The 20,079-nt window shown below is 41.3% G+C and overlaps 1 pseudogene; it reads left to right on the forward strand.

Annotated features, from left to right (window-relative positions):
- The first annotated feature begins 18,459 nt into the window (after positions 1-18,459).
- LOC129639063 (60S ribosomal protein L5-like) lies at positions 18,460-19,308 on the forward strand (annotated as a pseudogene).
- Positions 19,309-20,079: the final 771 nt, after the last annotated feature.

The raw sequence follows: 20,079 nt of genomic DNA on the forward strand, positions 1-20,079 counted from the left end.
TGATCTCCCCTCTCCTGACTTGTATGTGATTACTGTCCAATATTTTATTTTTGTTATTTTTTCTTAACTCTATAAATCTAACTTCAGTATTACTTTTCCCCCAAATATTATTTGCTCATATATATATATATATACACACACACATTTTTACATGTTTGCTCATATGCATATATTTTTCTATTGCTCACCATTCCTTTTTTGCATCTCAGATCATCCTTCTGACATAATTTTCCTTTTTTGTGACATATATCTTTTAGATGTTCCTTCAGTGAAGATCTTTTTGTAGTCAGTCCCTCGATTTTTGTGTATTTATAAATACTTAATTTTAATCCTCCTTGAAATAGGATTTGCTGAGTACATAATTCTAAGCTGTAGGTTATTTTCTCTCAACAATTGGGAAACATTATGCTACTGTCCTCTGAGTTCCATTGTTGTTGAAGGCAACTCACAGACTAATTGTCATTACTTTGAGGATGATCCATCTTTTCTCTCTGGTCCCTTTTAAAATCTCTCAGCAGTTGGTGGCCTGCAGTTGAATTATGCTGTGTTTAGGCACAAGTTTTCTCTTTTTTTAAATATTCTTCTTGGTATAAGTTATGATTCCTATGTATGTGTTATTTCCTTTTTCATCTGTCTTGGAAGATTCATGCCATTATCTCTTCAAATCAATCTATTACTCTCTTTCTCTTCTCTCTCCCTCTCCCTATTTCCCCCCTTAGTTTGAAACTCCATTTAGACTCTTGGTTGACCTTCCCATTCTAGCCTCCAATCACTTAATTTCCCCTTCATATTTTGCATCTCCTTCCCTCTCTGTGCTGTATTCTGGGTAATTTCTAATCCTGTCTTTAGCCAGATTTAATCTACTGTTTAACCAGTCTGTTTGAGGTTTTGTTTCAATAATCTTTTTTTTTTAATTTATAGAAGCTCCATTTAAAAAAATCTTCCTGTATAGCATAGGGAACTATACTCAACATCCTGTAATAAAACATAATAGGAAAGAACCTGAAAAAGAATACATATACACATGTGTGCCTGAATCACTTCGTTGTACAACAGAAACCAACACAACATTGTAAGGCAACTATACTTCAATTTAAAAAAATCTTCCTGAATATTTCTGCTAGTCTGTTGTTGCCTGTTTATTTGTGTGATTGCATCTTTTATGTCTTTAAACATTTCCTACATAGCTGTCCTATAGTCTGTCAGAAAATTTCTGTATCTCCTACCACTGTGGAGATTCAAATCTATTAGGTGTTGTTTATGTTGCCAGAAAAAACATCTACTTGTGTTTCATTGACTACATAAAAGTCTTCAACTGTGTGAATCACAACAAACTGTGGAAAATTCTGAAAGAGATGGGAATACCAGACCACCTTACCTGCCTCCTGAGAAACCTGTATGCAGGTCAAGAAGCAACAGTTAGAACCAGACATGGAACAACAGACTGGTTCCAAATTGGGAAAGGAGTACAACAAAGCTGTACATCGTCACCCTGCTCATTTAACTTATATTCAGAGTACATCATGAGAAATGCTGGGCTGGATGAGCACGAGCTGGAATCAAGATTGTCGGGAGAAATATCAACAACCTCAGATATGCAGATGATACCACTCTAACTGCAGAAAGTGAAGGAGAACTAAAAAACCTCTTGATGAGGGTGAAAGAGGAGACTGGAAAAGCTGGCTTAAAACTCAACATTTGAAAAACTAAGATCATGGCATCTGGTCATATCACTTCATGGCAAATAGAAGGGGAAAAAGTGAAAGCAGTACCAAATTGTATTTTCTTGGGCTCCAAAATCACTGCAGATGGTGACTACAGCTACAAAATTAAGACACTTGCTCCTTGGAAGAAAAGCTATGACAAACCTAGACAGAGTTTTAAAAAGCAAAGACACCACTTTGCCGGCAAAAGTCCTTTTAGTCAAAGCCACGGTTTTTCCAATAGTCATGTATGGATGTGAGAGTGGGACCATAAAGAAAGCTGAGCAGTGAAGAATTGATGCTTTTGAACTGTGGTGTTGGAGGAGACTCTTGAGAGTCCCTTGGACTGCAAGGAGATCCAACCAGTCCATCCTAATGGAATATTCACTGGAAGGACTGATGCTGAAGCTGAAGCTCCAATATTTTGGCCATCCGATGCAAAGAGCCAACTCATTTGAAAAGACCCTGATGCTGGGAAAGATTGAAGACAAGAGGAGAAGGGGATGACAGAGGATGAGTTGGTTGGATGGCATCACTGACTCAATGGACATGAGTTTGAGCAAGCTCTGGGAGATGGTGAAGGACAGGGAAGCCTGGTGTGCTGCAGCCCATGGGGTCACAAAGAGTCAGACACTACTTAGCAAATGAACAATAACAAAAACAACAGCAGTGGTGCCTCTGGCTCACAAGTACTTGCCTTAGCATATTGTGAGCTTATTGCTTGCTTTTAATCTGTGGGAGTCCTCTAGATCTAAATTAGACAGGTTTTTTCCCAAGGAGGATTTGCTGCAGCAGGAAGTTGGAGACACCTCTGACTTCAGAGCACTTCGGCCACTGTGAGGAGCTTAGCTTAGTAAATAAGTTTCAGGATCAGCACCCCTGCTCAGCGCTGGTCCATGTCTCGGCGTTCTTGTAAGCGTTGCTGTTGGTATATACTCCCAGGGCATTTCACCCCACAACTGCTGCTTGCGGCGTAAGCCTTCCTGCTCTGGTCTAGGTTTGGGTTAGTTTTTGTTTGGAAGGTAGCTGTTGCAGAAACCTTTGGGAATCTCTGCAACTACTTGCAAGCCCAGAATTGCCTTGAAGAGTGTTTTATATCCAGGATATAGTTGCTATGCAGTGGGGCAGTTCCTCAAGCACTCCTTCTACCCCCAACACACCCACCACCGCCACATTACCATTACCACCATTACCACCACCACACTACACCCACGACCACATTGCTGGAAGGAGAAAGTTAAACTTTGAAACATACTGTTCTAGGAGGAAATCTGGTTTTTAAATGCCATTATTCCTTGTTTCACTTAATCTGCCAAATACATAACTAGCTGTTTTGTTTAGTCACTAATTTATCACCCCTAATATTGAGAGTGGCTGAGGTCCTCAAGACACTTGCTTCCTGCGTACGGAGCTGATATTTTGGCATGTGGAACTTAAAGATAGATCCAGTGCCATGAGTCAGTTTGCCTTTGCACTGATGATCCTGGCCAGGAGGCTGGCATTCCACTTGCCTTCATTTCACGTACACAGGGAAACTTGATATTTCAACAGGAAGACATTATTTAGCCTTCATAATTTGCTGTTTATTTACCAAATGCTTTACAATCCATGTTTTTGAGAATTCACTTCTCACTAGCACTCAGAAAGAAAATCAGGCAGTCCACTCTAGATCTGTTTCCATGTCTTCCAGTGTTGATCCTTGTGAGAAGACTCAAATCCTTCCAAACGTCCATCCTTTTCTCCTCTACATTTACTGAAAAAGTGAATCAACTGAAAATGAAAAACTGGCTGCCACATCCCTCTCTTTCTCAACAACACATCTTTCCCAATTAGGAGTCAGGAAATAGGGGGCTGGTCTGACAAATGTGAAAATGAACCCCTGCTATGGCACAAGGGGAGAAACCTCAAATGTAATATCGGTGCTGTCAACAAGTGCCTCTTTGCAAGGTTGCTTCCATTACTGAGTAAACTACTCCTTGTATTCAAAAGTCCCCATAGATACAGAGAGTGTGCTGTCACAGAAAGGGCAGGAAGCCTTTAAGTAGATGAAGTCTTGGGAAAAGTGAGGCATACTGGGTGGAAAAGTGTGGGAACCATTCCATTTTGAGAAGATTTGAGGTCCCTAAGACTATGGAGAGAAGAAGAAAAAATCACATTTATTGAACTCCTGGTATAAATTATGAAAAAATATAAAATAACAGTAAGGAGACTGACACCCATTTACCTATCACCTAGATTTAATAATTCTATCATATTTGTTTCATTTATTTTGTATTTAGAATAAGTATTAGAATTAGAGACATAATAATATTTTACCCTTAAAAACTTCATCACGTCCTATATAATCACAATGCCATTATCATACCTAACAAAATTAACAATAATTCCCTGATACTATCTAACACTCATTCTATTAAAATTTCCTCCAGTTGTGTCCCAAATGTCTTTTGCAGCTGGTTGTTCAAACCAGGGTCCAATCAAGGCATTATATCTAAGACTATTAACCCAGATGGTCCTAGTAATTTTCATATCATTTTATCTTTATAACAATCCTAAGAGACAGTTATCATTATTTCCATTGTACAAATGCAAAAATTGAGGCGAGAGAAGTATTTAGCTGAAGATCACACTGTCAGTAAGTGTGCAGAGGACATTTCCTGCTTTTTCAGCTGCTCAGCATCAAACCTCCCTTCCATTTTTGAAGGAGTCCTATTGCATCTTGCTGAAGGTACTCCTGGTAGCCCAGAGTTAGGTAGGTACGTAAACTAGTTTGTCAAATTTGATGCCTTGATCTAGGACTTTGAGTCTAGAATAGCACTGTCCAGTTCATCTTTCTGTAATAATGGAAATGTCCCATATCTGTACGGTCCATTATGGTACCACTAGCCACATGTAGTGGCTACCCTATTGGACAGTATTGTTTTAGGCGTTGTTTAGAATGATGCCAAGCTGCGGGACCATTTGAAAAATTATACACCGCACTGATGGCAATATTTAGAGTCTGGTGGTGGCAGCTCTAGGGTTGGGGTGATGGTGGTATTCTAGATAGATCACTTTCAGAGCCTGACCCTCTACTCAGCCTATCAAATATCTAAACCACCCAACAGCCATTCAATAAATTTTTCTTTTGCTTAAATTTTCCAGAATAAGTTTCTATTGTTTGAAGTCAAAAGTCCCTTGGCAGACACTGCTAGTTGTCATCCGATTCCTTTTTCTCCTTAGAAAAGAATTTCCATTTTTAGCTGGGTGCACGTTTTAGCTACTTGTGGCTACATAACTAAGTTCTGATCTATGAAACAGAGATGGACATGTGCTATACAAATTCTGCAGAGTATCTTTAAATGGGTTACATTTTTTCTCTCTTTCTCCTTCCAGCTGGCTGGAATATGGATGTGTTGGGTGGGGCCTGAGCAGCCATTCTGGACCACAAAGTAGAAACTATGTCTTGAGGATGGCAGAGTATCAAAATAAAAGGAGCCTGTGACCCTGGAGATTCTAAAGTTGCTACAGTAGACTTTACTGCTTACATCTATGTGAAAGAGAAAAAAAAAAAAAAAAAAAACAGTCACTGTGGGTTGTTTTTTTTTTTTTGCTAAACCTAATCCTACAGCTACTTTTCATCCAAACCTAATCCTAACTGATTAAAAACCCTGAGACAAGTGTGGCTGGTAGATATAAATTTGAAGCCACAACTGGGACTAAAAGGATGGGGAATAATTTAAACTCATTCTTCTCTAGGACTGTTCACCACACTCTGATTTTCATGTTTCTGTGGGCCAAGCCTACAGTTTTTAGGACTCATCCACTTTCCTGCCTGTACACAGTGCTTTTTTTTTTAATCTCATCAAGAAGGACCCTATCCTTGGTCATGACCATTCAAGAACTCCACTCTGGCTGGGCTCCTTCCTGCAGGATGTAGGGGGAATCAGCAAGGTCAAAATTTTCTAAAACATGGTTTATGTGATGGGAACCTTGAAATTCCCTGACCAGATGGCTCAAACCAGCTTCCAGAACCTGCATGGGCTTCTTCCCTGGGTCCTTCCTCCTGAAGGCAGATTATGTAGCCAGTATGAATACCATATGCTAGACATAAGGCCATGGAGTAGATGTTTGCAGGGACGTGTGAATAGAATTTAGGTGGACACTCCAGCCCATTGGTCCATGTGCCCACAAGGCTCCTTATAGTAGGGGTAGAGTCTATAAGGGAAGAAATGAGTGGGTGAGCTACAGGCTGGTAACCCAGGCCTCCTCTCCCCATGCCATTATGATCTAGTGTGGAACTCTAAGAGGTGCAACTTTAAATTCAAACCTGACCTTCCAGGTCTTGCAAAGGTATATTTGTCAAGGCAGGAGGATGGACATGTTTTGATAACAGTTCATTAGCTTTATAACTTTTAAGTGTTTAGATATATATTTGGGCCTCAATTTGTACTCTGATTTCAGGACTTAATAAATATCAGCAGTGAGGCTGCTTGCATAAAAACTTAAATATTACTATATCTAAAGCAGCAAATGTTGCACAGAGTTCCATGGTCTTCCTTCTGAATTACTTATTTTCTTCTCACTTCCTCTATTATTTTCTTGTTCTCTCCCTAAAGTTCCCCCCTGGTTTGTGATATATCATTTGCAGACAGGGACCTGGCTTTCTATTTCTTTCATGGCTCTCTGGCCCTTTAGCACAAAGTGTTCTGGGTACACTTGTTCTGTGTCTAGTAAGTTTTAACACTGGATGTCCATCAGAGTTGTGAGGGGAATGCTTTGAAAATGTGGCATTCTTAACCCCATCCTAGTACTTTTGATTCTGAAATCTGAGCAGGGGTTGGGAAATCTGTATTTTTTTTTTTAAGTTTTACAGACGATTCTGAAGAACAGCTGTGGCTGAGACATTCAATGCAATGACCCACCAACTTATTTCTGACTAGAGACCCATGTCCTCAAAGACAGAAGAACAATGAAGAGGAGATGAGAATGTGAATTAAGAAGTTGAACCCCTGAGTCTTCCAACCCCTCCTCTTGCCAAATTCTAGAGCACTTCCCATGGCTCACCACTGCATCTGCATCTATTTCTACTGGTCTGTTAGGGTATTGGGTGGCTGTCACTAAAGCTTAATCATGCATTTCAAAATCAGGGTGGTAGTTGGTGGTTCTCAAATGTGTATTTGTACCCCTTACATTTTTTGAGAATATACTTTTAACCTAGCACAGTAATGGGCATATAGTGGATATTCAGTAAATGTTTTTCTAAGAAAAAGTCTTGACCTGAGTTCACGGAGCATTGCATTTGGTTTGAGGAAAACATTTGGATCCTTGGGGTTTTATATTCAGATTCCTTGAAAGAAACAGACTAAATGTTCTTTTTAGCCTTATATAACTGCAGACAAACAAACTTATTTAGTAGTCAAATTTTGTTTAGTTGTTCAGTCGTGTCCGACTCTGCAACCCTATGGACTGCAGCACATCAGGCTTCTCTGTCCTTCACCACCTCCCAGAGATTGCTCAAACTCATGTCTATTGAGTTGGTGATGCCATCCAGCCAGCTCATCCTCTGTCATTCCCTTCTCCTCCTGTCTTCAATCTTTCCCAGCACCAGGGTCTTTCCAATGAGTCAGCTCTTCACATCAGGTGGCCAAAGTATTAGAGTTTCAGCTTCAGCATCAGTTCTTCTAATGAATATTCAGGACTGATTTCCTTTAGGATGGACTGGTTTGATCTTGCAGTCCAAGGGACTCTCAAGAGTCTCCTCCAACACTGCAGTTCAAAAGCATCAATTCTTCAGTGCTCAGTCTTCTTTATAGTCCAACTTTCACATCCATAAATGACTACTGGAAAAACCATAGCTTTGACTAGACGGACCTTTGTTGGCAAAGTAATGTCTCTGCTTTTTAATATGCTGTCTAGGTTTGTCAAGACTTTCCTTCCAAGAAACAAGCGTCTTTTAATTTCGTGGCTGCAGTCACCATCTGCAGTGATTTTGGAGCCCAAGAAAATAAAGTCTCTCACTGTTTCCATTGTTTGCCCATCTATTTGCCATGAAGTGATGGGACCAGATGCCATGATCTTTGTTTTTTGAATGTTGAGTTTTAAGCCAGCTTTTTCACTCTGCTCTTTCACTTTCATCTAGAGGCTCTTTAGTTCCTCTTTGCTGTCTGCCATAAGGGTGGTGTCCTCTGCACATCTGAAGTTATTGATATTTCTCCTGGCAATCTAGAGGATGGGATGATTGGATGGCATCACTGACTCAATGGACGTGAGTCTGGGTAAACTCCGAGAGCTGGTGATGGACAAGGAGGCCTGGCGTGCTGCAGTCCATGGTGTCGCAAAGAGTCGGACAAGACTGAGTGACTGAACTGATTGACTGACTGACCTGGCAATCTTGATTCCAGCTTGTGCTTCATCAAGTCCAGCATTTCACATGATGTACTCTGCATACATAAACAGGGTGACAATGTACAATCTTGACGAATTCCTTTCCCAATTTGGAACTAGTCCATTGTTCCATGTCTGGTTCTTTTTTTTTTTTTTTTTTTTTGCAGGTTTTTTATTTTTTTATTTTTTTTTAAATTTTATTTTATTTTTAAACTTTACATAATTGTATTAGTTTTGCCAAATATCAAAATGTCTGGTTCTAACTGTTGCTTCTTGACCTGCATACAGGTTTCTCAGGAGGCAGGTAAGGTGGTCTGGTATTCCCACCTCTTTAAGAATTTTCCACAGTTTTTTTGGAAATAGAACTGCCTTATGATCCAGCAATCCCACTGCTGGGCATACACACTGAGGAAACCAGAAGGGAAAGAGACACGTGTACCCCAATGTTCATCGCAGCACTGTTTATAATAGCCAGGACATGGAAGCAACCTAGATGCCCATCAGCAGATGAATGGATAAGAAAGCTGTGGTACATATACACAATGGAGTATTACTCAGCCATTAAAAAGAATACATTTGAATCAGTTCTAATGAGGTGGATGAAACTGGAGCCTATTATACAGAGTGAAGTAAGCCAGAAAGAAAAACACCAATACAGTATACTAACACATATATATGGAATTTAGAAAGATGGTAACAATAACCCTGTGTACAAGACAGCAAAAGAGACACTGATGTATAGAACAGTCTTATGGACTCTGTGGGAGAGGGAGAAGGTGGGAAGATTTGGGAGAATGGCATTGAAACATGTAAAATATCATGTATGAAACGAGTTGCCAGTCCAGGTTTGATGCACGATACTGGATGCTTGGGGCTGATGCACTGGGACGACCCAGGGGGATGGTGTGGGGAGGGAGGAGGGAGGAGGGTTCAGGATGGGGAACACATGTATACCTGTGGCGGATTCATTTTGATATTTGGCAAAACTAATACAATTATGTAAAGTTTAAAAATAAAATTAAATTAAAAAAAAAAGAATTTTCCACAGTTTTTTGTGATTCAGTCAAAGGCTTTTATGTAGTCAATGAAGCAGAAACAGATGTGATTTTAAAAATCTAAATCACCTAAGGAAATACCTATAAGCCCATCCTGATTACCTTTTATGGCCATTTTAACCAAGACTTCTGATTCTCACGTTTTAATATTCCCATTACTTAAAATACAGTCAGGTACAATAATAGGTAATTACTGTCTTTTAAGATAAATGTAAGTTCTTTTAGAAAACACATAGCAAAGCCGAAGCTCAACAAACATTTATATAACACAAAACAAAACTTCAGAGCTGGGGGCCATATGTCTTGAAGAATTTTTCTAAGGAAAAATCTTTGAGATGAACTGTCTCCATTGGTTTGCTGCCCAGCGTTTTTTCACTGGAGCTGCTATTGCACAAGATTGCAACAACAGCTTGATCTTTGTCTTGGTCTCACTTATTTTTGGCCCCAATAGGTTGAGATTATTTTGAATAAGTGCACTAGAAACGGCTCTGTTAAGTCCCTTCTTTGTTTCATGCCACAGATCTTGACTCAAAATAGTACAATTGCTTCATTAGCAGCTATAAAAGGCTCGATGCCAGGAATCCTTAGGAAGCCACAATAGAAAGATACCAAAGCTGTTTAGGAGGCTGAGATAAGAACAACTATCTACCAACGGGTCAATTAAAGCTGTTCTTCCTCCTTTGCTGGAACAAGCGAGTGACTGAACCTCACCATTTGGGGTCTGCTCCTTGCAATAGCTTCACTGACCCCGCAAAGCACCAGGCAGAAGTTACAAGGGCTTGCCTCGAGGTCATTGGACTTGATGCTGCATTTAACACACACTGGGAGATGAGTGTCACTGCTAGGTTCCCTTGAAGGAAAACGTTAAATTGAAACGACCCCATTTCCAGTGTTTCTCAGAATAAAAGGAGCCTGCTAAGTGAGACAATTGTAAAGTATCATCTCCTCCACTCTGCATTTTGCCAGAAATTTCTATTAATTTAGCAACATTCAGAGCCTTGTCAGAATTCCACATTTTCAGTCCACAGACTTAATTGGGATCATACAGAGAGAATGGCAAGCATGGGCTAAGTTTCCAAGGGCTTGGGATTATTGCAAAGAGTCACACAGTATGGGCTGCAATTGAGGGGGCCTGATAGGGGGACAGAGGGGACTCAAAAGCAAGATCTATAGCAGCAGAGGGTATCTTGGTCTTTGACTTTTCCTCATGTTCGAATTTTTTGAAATTTAGAATCTTAAGCAAGAAAAAAATCTTTAGGATTATCTTCCCATTTTTTAAAAACTAAAATTTCTGAAAGCCAGAGATGTATAACAAATGGATGTGAGACACAAGGTCACACAACTTGGTTGTGGCTGATTCATGCCTATTTGTTCATGTTCAACTATTAGAATATTTTTGGTACCTAATGGTAAATACAGAAAGGATTTGAGTGAATGAGTTAGCTACTCCACTGCAGCCTCCGGACAAGGTTATGAAGAAAGCAATTCTCAAACCATATTCTATCACCATGCATGAAAGGTTCACTCAAAAATAGACACAACGACCACAACACAGCATGACAAGGATTATGTTATCATTATAGCCAGCATCAGGCAACAAGAAATCCTCCTAAACCAATGGGTGGGCAAGGGCACACTTAGAGTTCAATACTTGGGGGTCATCCCTAAGGGTTAGATAGCAGAAATAGCTGTAGCAGCAGCCTCTGGAGGGTGGCTCCTCTGCTTAGAATGCTTAACCCAGATGTGAATCATGCATGCACACCCCAGGGCTGGTCTGTGTCACAATGTCAATCTATAATTGGTGAGGAATTTTAACATAAATCTCAGACATTATAACAAACAGCTTTGTGGTGAAATAAGAATTCGAACTCAGGCCTTCTGATTCCATTCCAAAATCCTTTTCAAAGGGCCACATGCCTCTCTTCTAATAAAAAAAAATCTGAAAGGTCACTAAACATATGCTAAAAAAGATGCCAAAATAGTAAATCATGCATTCCCATGAAATAGGGATTCCTTAAACTGGTTCTAAGGAACCTAGACTGGTGTGTCCTACAACTTCTATAAAGGAGCATGTTTCAGAGCTGTGTCCAAAGCCCCCTTCTTGGAGTCCCATAGAGCCACCAGCGGATGCACAAGATGACCTCTCAGTACTACGGCGCATTGCTCACAAGGTGATTTGCCTTCCGGCTTGCCTGAGTGGACCTCTTAAGGTGGAGCGAGATGAACCCATAGGCAGCATTGAAGAAATACTCATCAAGTTAAATTGCACTGAAAATCCTGCTGGTTCCCAGGGAGCCTGGGATGGGGGTGGGGGATTTTGGAAATGTCTGTGGGGGCACTGATTTAGGCTTAGAACTGTTTGCTTTGAACCCTTTTCTCAGATTTTGCATACTCCTGTGATTCCAGCCCTGGGCTGCATGTTATATTATATGCTGCTGCTGCTGCTAAGTCACTTCAGTCCTGTCTGACTCTGTGCGACCCCATAGACGACAGCCCACCAGGCTCCCCCGTCCCTGGGATTCTCCAGGCAAGAACACTGGAGTGGGTTGCCATTTCCTTCTCCAATGCATGAAAGTGAAAAGTGAAAGTGAAGTTGCTCAGTCGTGTCCGACTCTTGGCGACCCCATGGACTGCAGCCTACCAGGCTCCTCCGCCCATGGGATTTTCCAGGCAAGAGTACTGGAGTGGGTTGCCATTGCCTTCTCCCTATATTATGTGAGTAGGCTGTAAAAACTCTCTGAGCCTGGTTCTACACTAGAGCAATCAGATCAGAATCTCTGGGGCTGGGGTCCAGGCATGAGTATTTTTTTTCAAAGTTTTAGGATTATTTGAATGCACAACCAGTGTTGAGACCCAGTTGCCTAACTCAGTGCTTCTCAAATGGCGGTGTGCACATCAGAACACAAATCCTGAGATTCTGCATGTCTGAGAACCCTCACAGGTCAGGATGATTCTGATGTACCATGGACTATACTTTGAGCAACAAGGATCTAGTCTCTTATGCCTCCAAGTTTTTGAGGACAAGCAAACCCTGTGATAGGCCAAAATAATCCAACATTTATCCTTCTGGAGAATGTGTGGAATACAGCTTCAGCGTGACTACTTGCTTAGAATATTTTCCCAATCACAAGGTAGCATGGCTCTAATTCCCCAAAGCTAACTATCTCATGTACTCAGAAAAGCCATCTCTGCATTCTCTGTTTCTTATGCCCTGCGTATTTACTAATTGTCTCGAGTCTCACTGCCTCTGTAGTGAGCCTGTGGGTGTGTGATACCTGTGTTTGTGGTTATTTTCATAGCTCTAGTGTAAGCCAATTCATTGCAGGATGTGGGGAGGTATTGGAAGAAACTGCGTCACAGCGAGTGGTCTGCCCACAGCACAGGCAGCTGGCTAGGAGAGGGCAATCTTTAAATGTACACAGAGAGGGGCTGGGGCTCAAAGCGGCCTTTTTGCTGCACCTGCATAAGCAGATAGTGACTGACATCAGCCATGGCTGCCTGAATCTGAAGGACGAGGGGGAGAATTTTGCAAACTCAGAAAGAACAGAAAAGCCAGGCCACTACCCACAGAGCCCAAGGTGCGTGCCTATGAATTATGTTATCAGCTGCACAGCAGGACTGCAGAAAGCACTAACTATGAACAATATATAAATTACAGGGGTCATTCAATGAGCAGATCAAGTGCAATTAAAATGCAAAAGACTTTTCTTTTTACCTGACTCAGAAAAAAAAATTTTGTGACACAAGAGTGCCTCAAATTGTCCAGTAGAGCAGAGGTGGGGCGAGGGGGAGAGGTGTGTGAGTGGGGGGAACCTGATTACTGGACTCAAAAAGGCTAACATGCAATTTGTGTTCTTTTTATGTAGATTAAATGCATTGACTGCAGCTTGTACCGCTTAGATACGCAGCAGGGAGTCAAAAGCTTGGGTATCAGTCAACCGCAGCCAGCAGCTAAAGCATGGGGCCAGATCTGTTATTGTGCCTTAGATGAGACACTTAACCTAATCTAATGGGAGCAAACCCCCCTGGACAAATAAAAGGGTATTACCAGCAGCAATGGTAGCTGTAATGTTAAGAAAAAGCACCAAATATTTTTTTGTGATAACATAATTAATGGCTTTTCCAGCCTCCTTTTGCTCTTTAAAAATCCTGCCTCCCAGCTCACTGTGGCTTGTCTCACATCTACTCCACAGAGAGTCTCGGGATGTAAATAACAGGACACAGCATTCTGGCTTCTCACCCTCCCTGGAACCCATGCGTCCTAGGTATACCACCATCAGAAAAATGTATTTTTCCCCTGGAGCCATATCTACACCCTCAAGTAGTGTGAAAACATCACTGGGTTTTGATGAGTTTGCAAACAAGAGCGAGGCAGACTGGCCAGGATGCCTGCTGGAAAGCATGAGATGCCCCACTTTTAGCAAGTTCCCAAGTAATGCCAGTGCTGCTGGCATAATGGCCTCTCCTCCCAACACCCTGCGTGACCTACCTTCAGTAGTCACACCACTGACACTTCAGCCATATTCTAATGGTCACACAGACCAGCCATGACTTCACTGTGGGAGGAGACTACACAAGGGTGTCAATACCAAAAGGCAAGGCTCACCGTGGGCCATCTTGGAGGCTGGCGACCACGCCAAATAAGCCAAGGCACCCTATTCCCTCTGCAAAACACAAAGACTGAGGTCCATGGGCCGCTGAATGCTCACGGCCACACTCTAATACTGCATACACTTCTGCTCCCAATGGCTGGGTCCTACACCAAGGACCCAAGCAAGGTTTCTGCTTGCTTCCAAACCTGTTTATGATGATTGTTTCAGCTGTACTTGTTACTAAAATTTAGTCATATTTAGTCGGGAAGATTCGCTGGAGAAGGGATAGGCTACCCACTCCAGTATTCTTGGGCTCCCCTTGTGTCTCAGCTGGTAAAGAATCCGCCTGCAATGTGGGAGACCTGGGTTTGATCCCTGGGTTGGGAAGATCCCCTGGAGAATGGAAAGGCTACCCACTCCAGTATTCCGGCCTGGAAAATTCCATGGACTGTATAGTCCATGGGGTCACAAAGAGTCAGACATGCCTGAGCGACTTTCACTTTCACAATTTCACAATAACAACAAGTGAACTGATGAAATATGGGTGCAAAAGGAGTTGTTTCTTTGGGAACAAAGTTGAAAATTTTGGAAAGATGTAATAGTAACAGGTAGCTAAAAATGCTGTTGAATTCTCTGACATATATCACAGCAATGTTTTCTTAGGTAAGTTTTCCAAGGCTATAGAAATATGGGATAGGCCAAAAAGTTCATTCAAGTTTTTCCATAAGATGTTATAGAAAAGCCCCAATTAAGTTTTTGGCAAATCCAATAAAAGCAAAAATAAACAAATGGAACTTGATCAAATGTATAAGCTTTTGCACAGCAAAGGAAACCATAAATAAAATGAAAAGATAACCTACAGAATGAGAGAAAATATTTGCAAACTATGCAACCTACAAGGGCTTTACTTCCAAAATATACAGACAGCTCATACAACTCAGCAACAACAACAAAAAAAACAAATAACCCAATCAAAACATAGGCAGATGACCTAAAAAGACATTTCTCCAAAAAGACATACAGATGACCAACAGGCACGTGAAAAGATGTTCAACATTGCTCATTATTAGGCAAATGCAAATCAAAACTACAATGAGGTATCACCTCCACCAGTGAGAAAAGCCATCATTAAAAAGTCCACAAATAATAAATGCTGGAGAGTGTGTGGAGAAAAGGGAACCCTCCTGCACTGTTGGTGGAAATGTAAATTGGTGCCGACACTAGGGAAAACAGTATGAAGTTTCCTTAAAAAACTAAAAATGGAGTTTTCATATGAGTTAGCACTCCCATTCCTGGGCATATATCTGGAGAAAACCCTAAATTGAAAATATTCATACGGAAAATGTTCATAGCAGCAATATTTATTAATATAATAGCTAATACATGGAAGCAAACTAAATGTCCATCAGCAGATGAATGGATAAAGAATGTGGCACATATATATAATGGAAAATTACTCAGTCATAAAAGATTGAAATAATACCATTTGAAACATGGATGGACCTAGAGACTATCATACGAAGTGAAGTAAGTCAGACAAAGGAAAATACCATAATCTATCTCTTATGTAAATATGTGGAATCCAAAATATGATATAAATGAACTTATTTACAAGACAGAAAAAGACTCACATGAAACAAACTTATGGTTACAAAAGGGAAAAAGGGTGGTTGAGGGATAAATTAGGAGTTTGGGATTAGTAGATACAAACTACTATATATAAAATAAATAAACAAGGCCCTACTGTATAACAACACAGGGATATTTGATATCCTATAATAAACCATATGGAAAATAATATGAAAAAGAATATATATATATATGTTTATATATATATATAACATGTGTATATATATGCATAAATATATATAACTGAGTACACCAAAAACTAACACATTGTAAATCAACTATACTTGAGTTAAAAAATAGACCAAAATTACTGTTGAATTATGTTTGTGCCAAACAATTGTAAAAGATTGAAAATCATTTAAAAATTGGGAGGATTACACACTGAGCTTGTTTCACAGATGTCTTACACTCTTGTTCCCCTTTCAAAACTGGAAATCATAGACTGCATTTTAGGTACAGCTCATGAGAGAAGGAAAGCCTGTAACTCCCATCAGCAGATTTATATTCAAAGAAAATGACTTGGCTATACATCAAAAGCTTAGTGAATGAATGTATATTTACATGTTTTAAGTTAAATAAAATATCTACAGTTTGTATATACCATTTTTTCAATGATTCCTTGTTTTAACTATCATTGTGTTTTTTTCCAATTAAGCAACCAAATTCTGGTTCACATGGATAGGTACAAAGCATCCATTATAAACATGGGAAATTGCTTCTGGAGCTGGCACTTTTGTTTATAAGTAGGATGAAAGAAAGATAGAAGGAGGGGCTCGATCATCTGGTTCTAGAAAGTTCTGAGACTGGAAGGCAATTTATCTGCAATCTTATTACTTGCTATCAATAAGATGGAGCCACAGCTGCCCTATTGTAAACACACCTGAAGCTTCATATTGTCTTTTGGTGTCTTCTTTCCCTCTCCAGGCCATACTTGCCATTTAACTTGATTTCATTGCATGCAGTGCTTGTGTGCGTGCTCGCTCAGTCATGTCTGACTCTTTGTGACCCCATGGACTATAGCCCACCAGGCTCCTCTGTCCATGGGACTTCCCAGGCAAGAATACCAGAGGGGTTGCCATTTCCTTTTCCAGGGGATCTTCCCGACCCAGAGATCAAACCTGCATCTCCTGCGTTGGCAGGTGGATTCTTTGCCACTGAGCTGCCAGGGAAGCCCATGCAATGCTTAGGAAGAGATACAGCTTTCTGCCTACCAAATCTCATGCTCCCCTTTCCACGGCGTTTTTGCTAGGGCATGGCTACCCAGACAGGGTGTGCATTCTCCATCCCCATTTCCATCCATATGTGGCCCTGTAACCAGTTCCCATCAACGAAATAAGACTGGAGGTGAGAGGCAGCACTTCCGGGATGGGATTTTGAAGAAGTAAATGTACCTTATCCATGGTCTTTCTCCTCCTGCTGGCTGTTTGCACAGGACTGAGGCTCGGGGGGATGGTAGAACTACAGGGTGGAAGAAGCCTGAGTCACTCACTTGCCATGGCAAAGTCACTTAGTCACTGACCAGGAACACCCACAAGGCACTATTAAGTTTGCAGGGTTGTTTGTTACAGTAGCTAGTGTTATGTCACTTTAATCAACACAGAGATGCTTACCTGAGACTGGCCCTTCTTCATTATTCTGCCCCTCCTCTTCCTCCCACCGTAGCCTCTTATGTCTAATTGGGATTATTATATATTTTTTTTTGGTATGAGTTGTGGATTTCTACACAATTGTATGCAAAATGCTGTCTGTAGCTGTATTTTTATGGGAAGAGGGTCCACACTTTTGTGGGCATTTCATATGGCCTGGGAGCCCCTCAAACTATTATGAAGACCTGCTCTAAGAAATTCACCTTCAATGTCATATTCCCAATTGAATCCATGACCTTAATTTACCCTATGATTTAGAGATCTGAGTATCTATGGGTAATTCATGGATGCAGATTGAAGTGAAAGCAAAAGTAAAGAGCGCATGCTAGATGGTGAATGCAAATATAGAAGTACATCATGAAGTGAACAGAATCAAATCGGTGGACAGAGGAAGCTGAATGAAAGCCCCTTCTGAGATTTATTAAGTAACTGCCTTTCTCCTGTTGCATAAGTACAGTCCCAAAGCATATCCTGATGACCTAAGAGAGCTACCATCTTCCTTTCCAACAGCCTAATTTATGGCATAGGAATAAGGAGATCCTGTTTATATATATACACACATATATACTGAGAAGCAGCTCTTCTCTAGCTCAATTTATATTTCCTAAGAAGTTGACGTCCAACGAAACCATGTTAATGCCAAGGCAATTAAAAATCTTGGAGGGGGAGGCGGCTGTAGGATTCTGCAGAGGGCTGGAAATCTGAGACAATGGATCATGCCTGTCCTGAGCATTGAAAATTACTGGGGGGAACTAAGGGTCTCCAGAGAGTTTATTATTCATATGAAGTTGTCTAGTCTTCTCTTCAGAGGCTGGGAATGACCTGAATTCTAAGCCAGGGTTGATGTAGACCTTTCCCATTTGCTTAGTGTCTTTTAATAGAGCAAACATGGATATGTCATATTCATCTTGAAGGCGTGTGGAGGAGTATGGAGCCACCACACAACGTCCATTTTCCCCAAGAGCAAGCATGCATGTAGGAGGTAGGAATATTCATCCGAGGTAATGGAGAGTTAAACTTTCAGGATCCCCCCTCCACCCCCTGGTTTTAACTAAGGTCTACTGATACCTTCTCTTGTTGTGCAGTTTGTAGATAAGGAGTCTGAACATTCTTGACTTTACTTTGAATCACCTGGGAGTCTGGTCAAAAATGTAGATTCCTAGGTCCTACTTCAGACCTCCTGAATCAGCATCTCAGGAGTGCAGCCCAAGAACCGCTTTTTATACACATGCCTCAGGTGACTCTCAGTCTCACTGGTTTGCCCAGCCCTGGACCAAGGTCTCTGAGGAGCAGCAGCTCTGGCATGGCACTCTGTTCTACAGGGACTGCGGTGTGCTAGGAGACATATCTGGCTACACTAGCTAGCAATCATCTGGCTGCTCCATGGTATCTGTGTGTTTGTTCAAAGTGGCATTGGAGGCTGCAGATCTTTATAGTGAGCTGCAGACAGGGGTCTCTGTTCTGCAGGATGGGGTTTGTCAAGGTTGTAAAGAATAAGACCTACTTTGAAAGGTACCAAATGAAACTTAGAAGACAAGATAGTAAGACTGACTACTATGCCAGGAAATGCTTGGTAATCCAGGACAAAAATAAGTATAATACATCTTAATACAAGATGAGTTCGTATCAACAACAATCATTTGTCAGATTGCTTATGCCCGTGTGTATGGAGATATGACAGTCTGTGCAGCTAATGCCCATGAACTCCCGAAGTATGGTGAGAAGGCTGACCTGACAAATTATGCTGCAGCACATTGTACTGGTCCACTGATGGTCCAAAGGCTTCTCGATCAGTTTGGCATGGACAAGATCTATGAGGCTATGTGGAGATGTCCAGCGATGAATACAACATGGAAAGCATTGATGGTCAACCTGGTGCCTTCACCACATATTTGGATGCAGGATCTTGCCAGATCTAACACTAGAAATAAAATTTTGGGGATCCTGAAGGGTGCTGTGGATGGAGGTTTGTTTATCCCTCGTAGTACCTAATGGTTCCCTGGTTATGATTCAGAAAGCAAGGAATTCAATGCAGGAGTACTCCGGAATCACATCCTGGCTCAGACCATTGTAGATGACATGCATTACCTAACTGAAGAAAATGAAGATGCTTATAAGAAATAATTTTCTTAATACATAAAGAACAACGTAACTCCAGACATGATGGAGGAGAGGTATGAGGAAGCTCATGCTGCTATATGAGAGAATCAGTCTATGATAAGAAGCTTAAGAAAGAGGTTAAAAAGAAGAGGAACCATCCCAAAATGTCACTTGCCCAGAACAGAGATTGAATAGCTTGGAAGGCAAGCTTCCTTAGCAATCAGGAATGGGCTGCTGAGAGCTGGTAAAGCAAATCACACTTTTCTATGAAGATTTTTTGGATTAAGACAGCAATAAATTAATTGACCAAGCAGCCCCCAAAAAAGTGGCTTTGAAGGAAGGAAATGGCAGGGATACTAAAGCCTACACCTCAGCCATGCCATGTATTACCCCAGCCATGCCATGTATTACCCACCATCCACTCAGCTACAAGCTAGAAGAGATACCAAAGTTCAAGTGATAATGTGATTTGCACTTTGAATGAGACACAAAGAAAAAGTTTTTTAAAATCCGGCCTCCTGACATGTGCACCTCAATACCCCAAATGAAAAGAGCAGTGCATTTCCATTGAACTCAGGACTGCAGACTCTCCTGAGGGTGGACCTGGCTGCCCTCCCTGTGATTATAGGCACCCGTAACAGAACTTATTGACATCCCCACATATCCTCCTCCTCCCTCTACACTCCCAAGGCTGCTTGTTGCAAACATCTGTAACTGTCCAGGAGAACACACTTAGCTGGTGCTCAGGGCAAGATGGAAGTGCTGCAGAGTCAGTGCCCCTGAGAGCAGGCCTCAAATGATGACAAATTGTTGGTGGAGAAATACCCCAGCTTCCTCATCCCACCAGCAGGATAACTCTGCAACATGATCAATATTCTCCTCTAGACGCCCCTGGGATTGATCTCCAGGAGCCCATGACGGCCCCTTGCTTATTATCACACGCAGCTATGGCTCCCTTCCCTTCTCTTATAACTACTCCACTTTCCCA

The sequence above is a fragment of the Bubalus kerabau genome, chromosome X, assembly GCF_029407905.1.
Source record: "Bubalus kerabau isolate K-KA32 ecotype Philippines breed swamp buffalo chromosome X, PCC_UOA_SB_1v2, whole genome shotgun sequence".
NCBI lineage: Eukaryota > Metazoa > Chordata > Mammalia > Artiodactyla > Bovidae > Bubalus > Bubalus kerabau.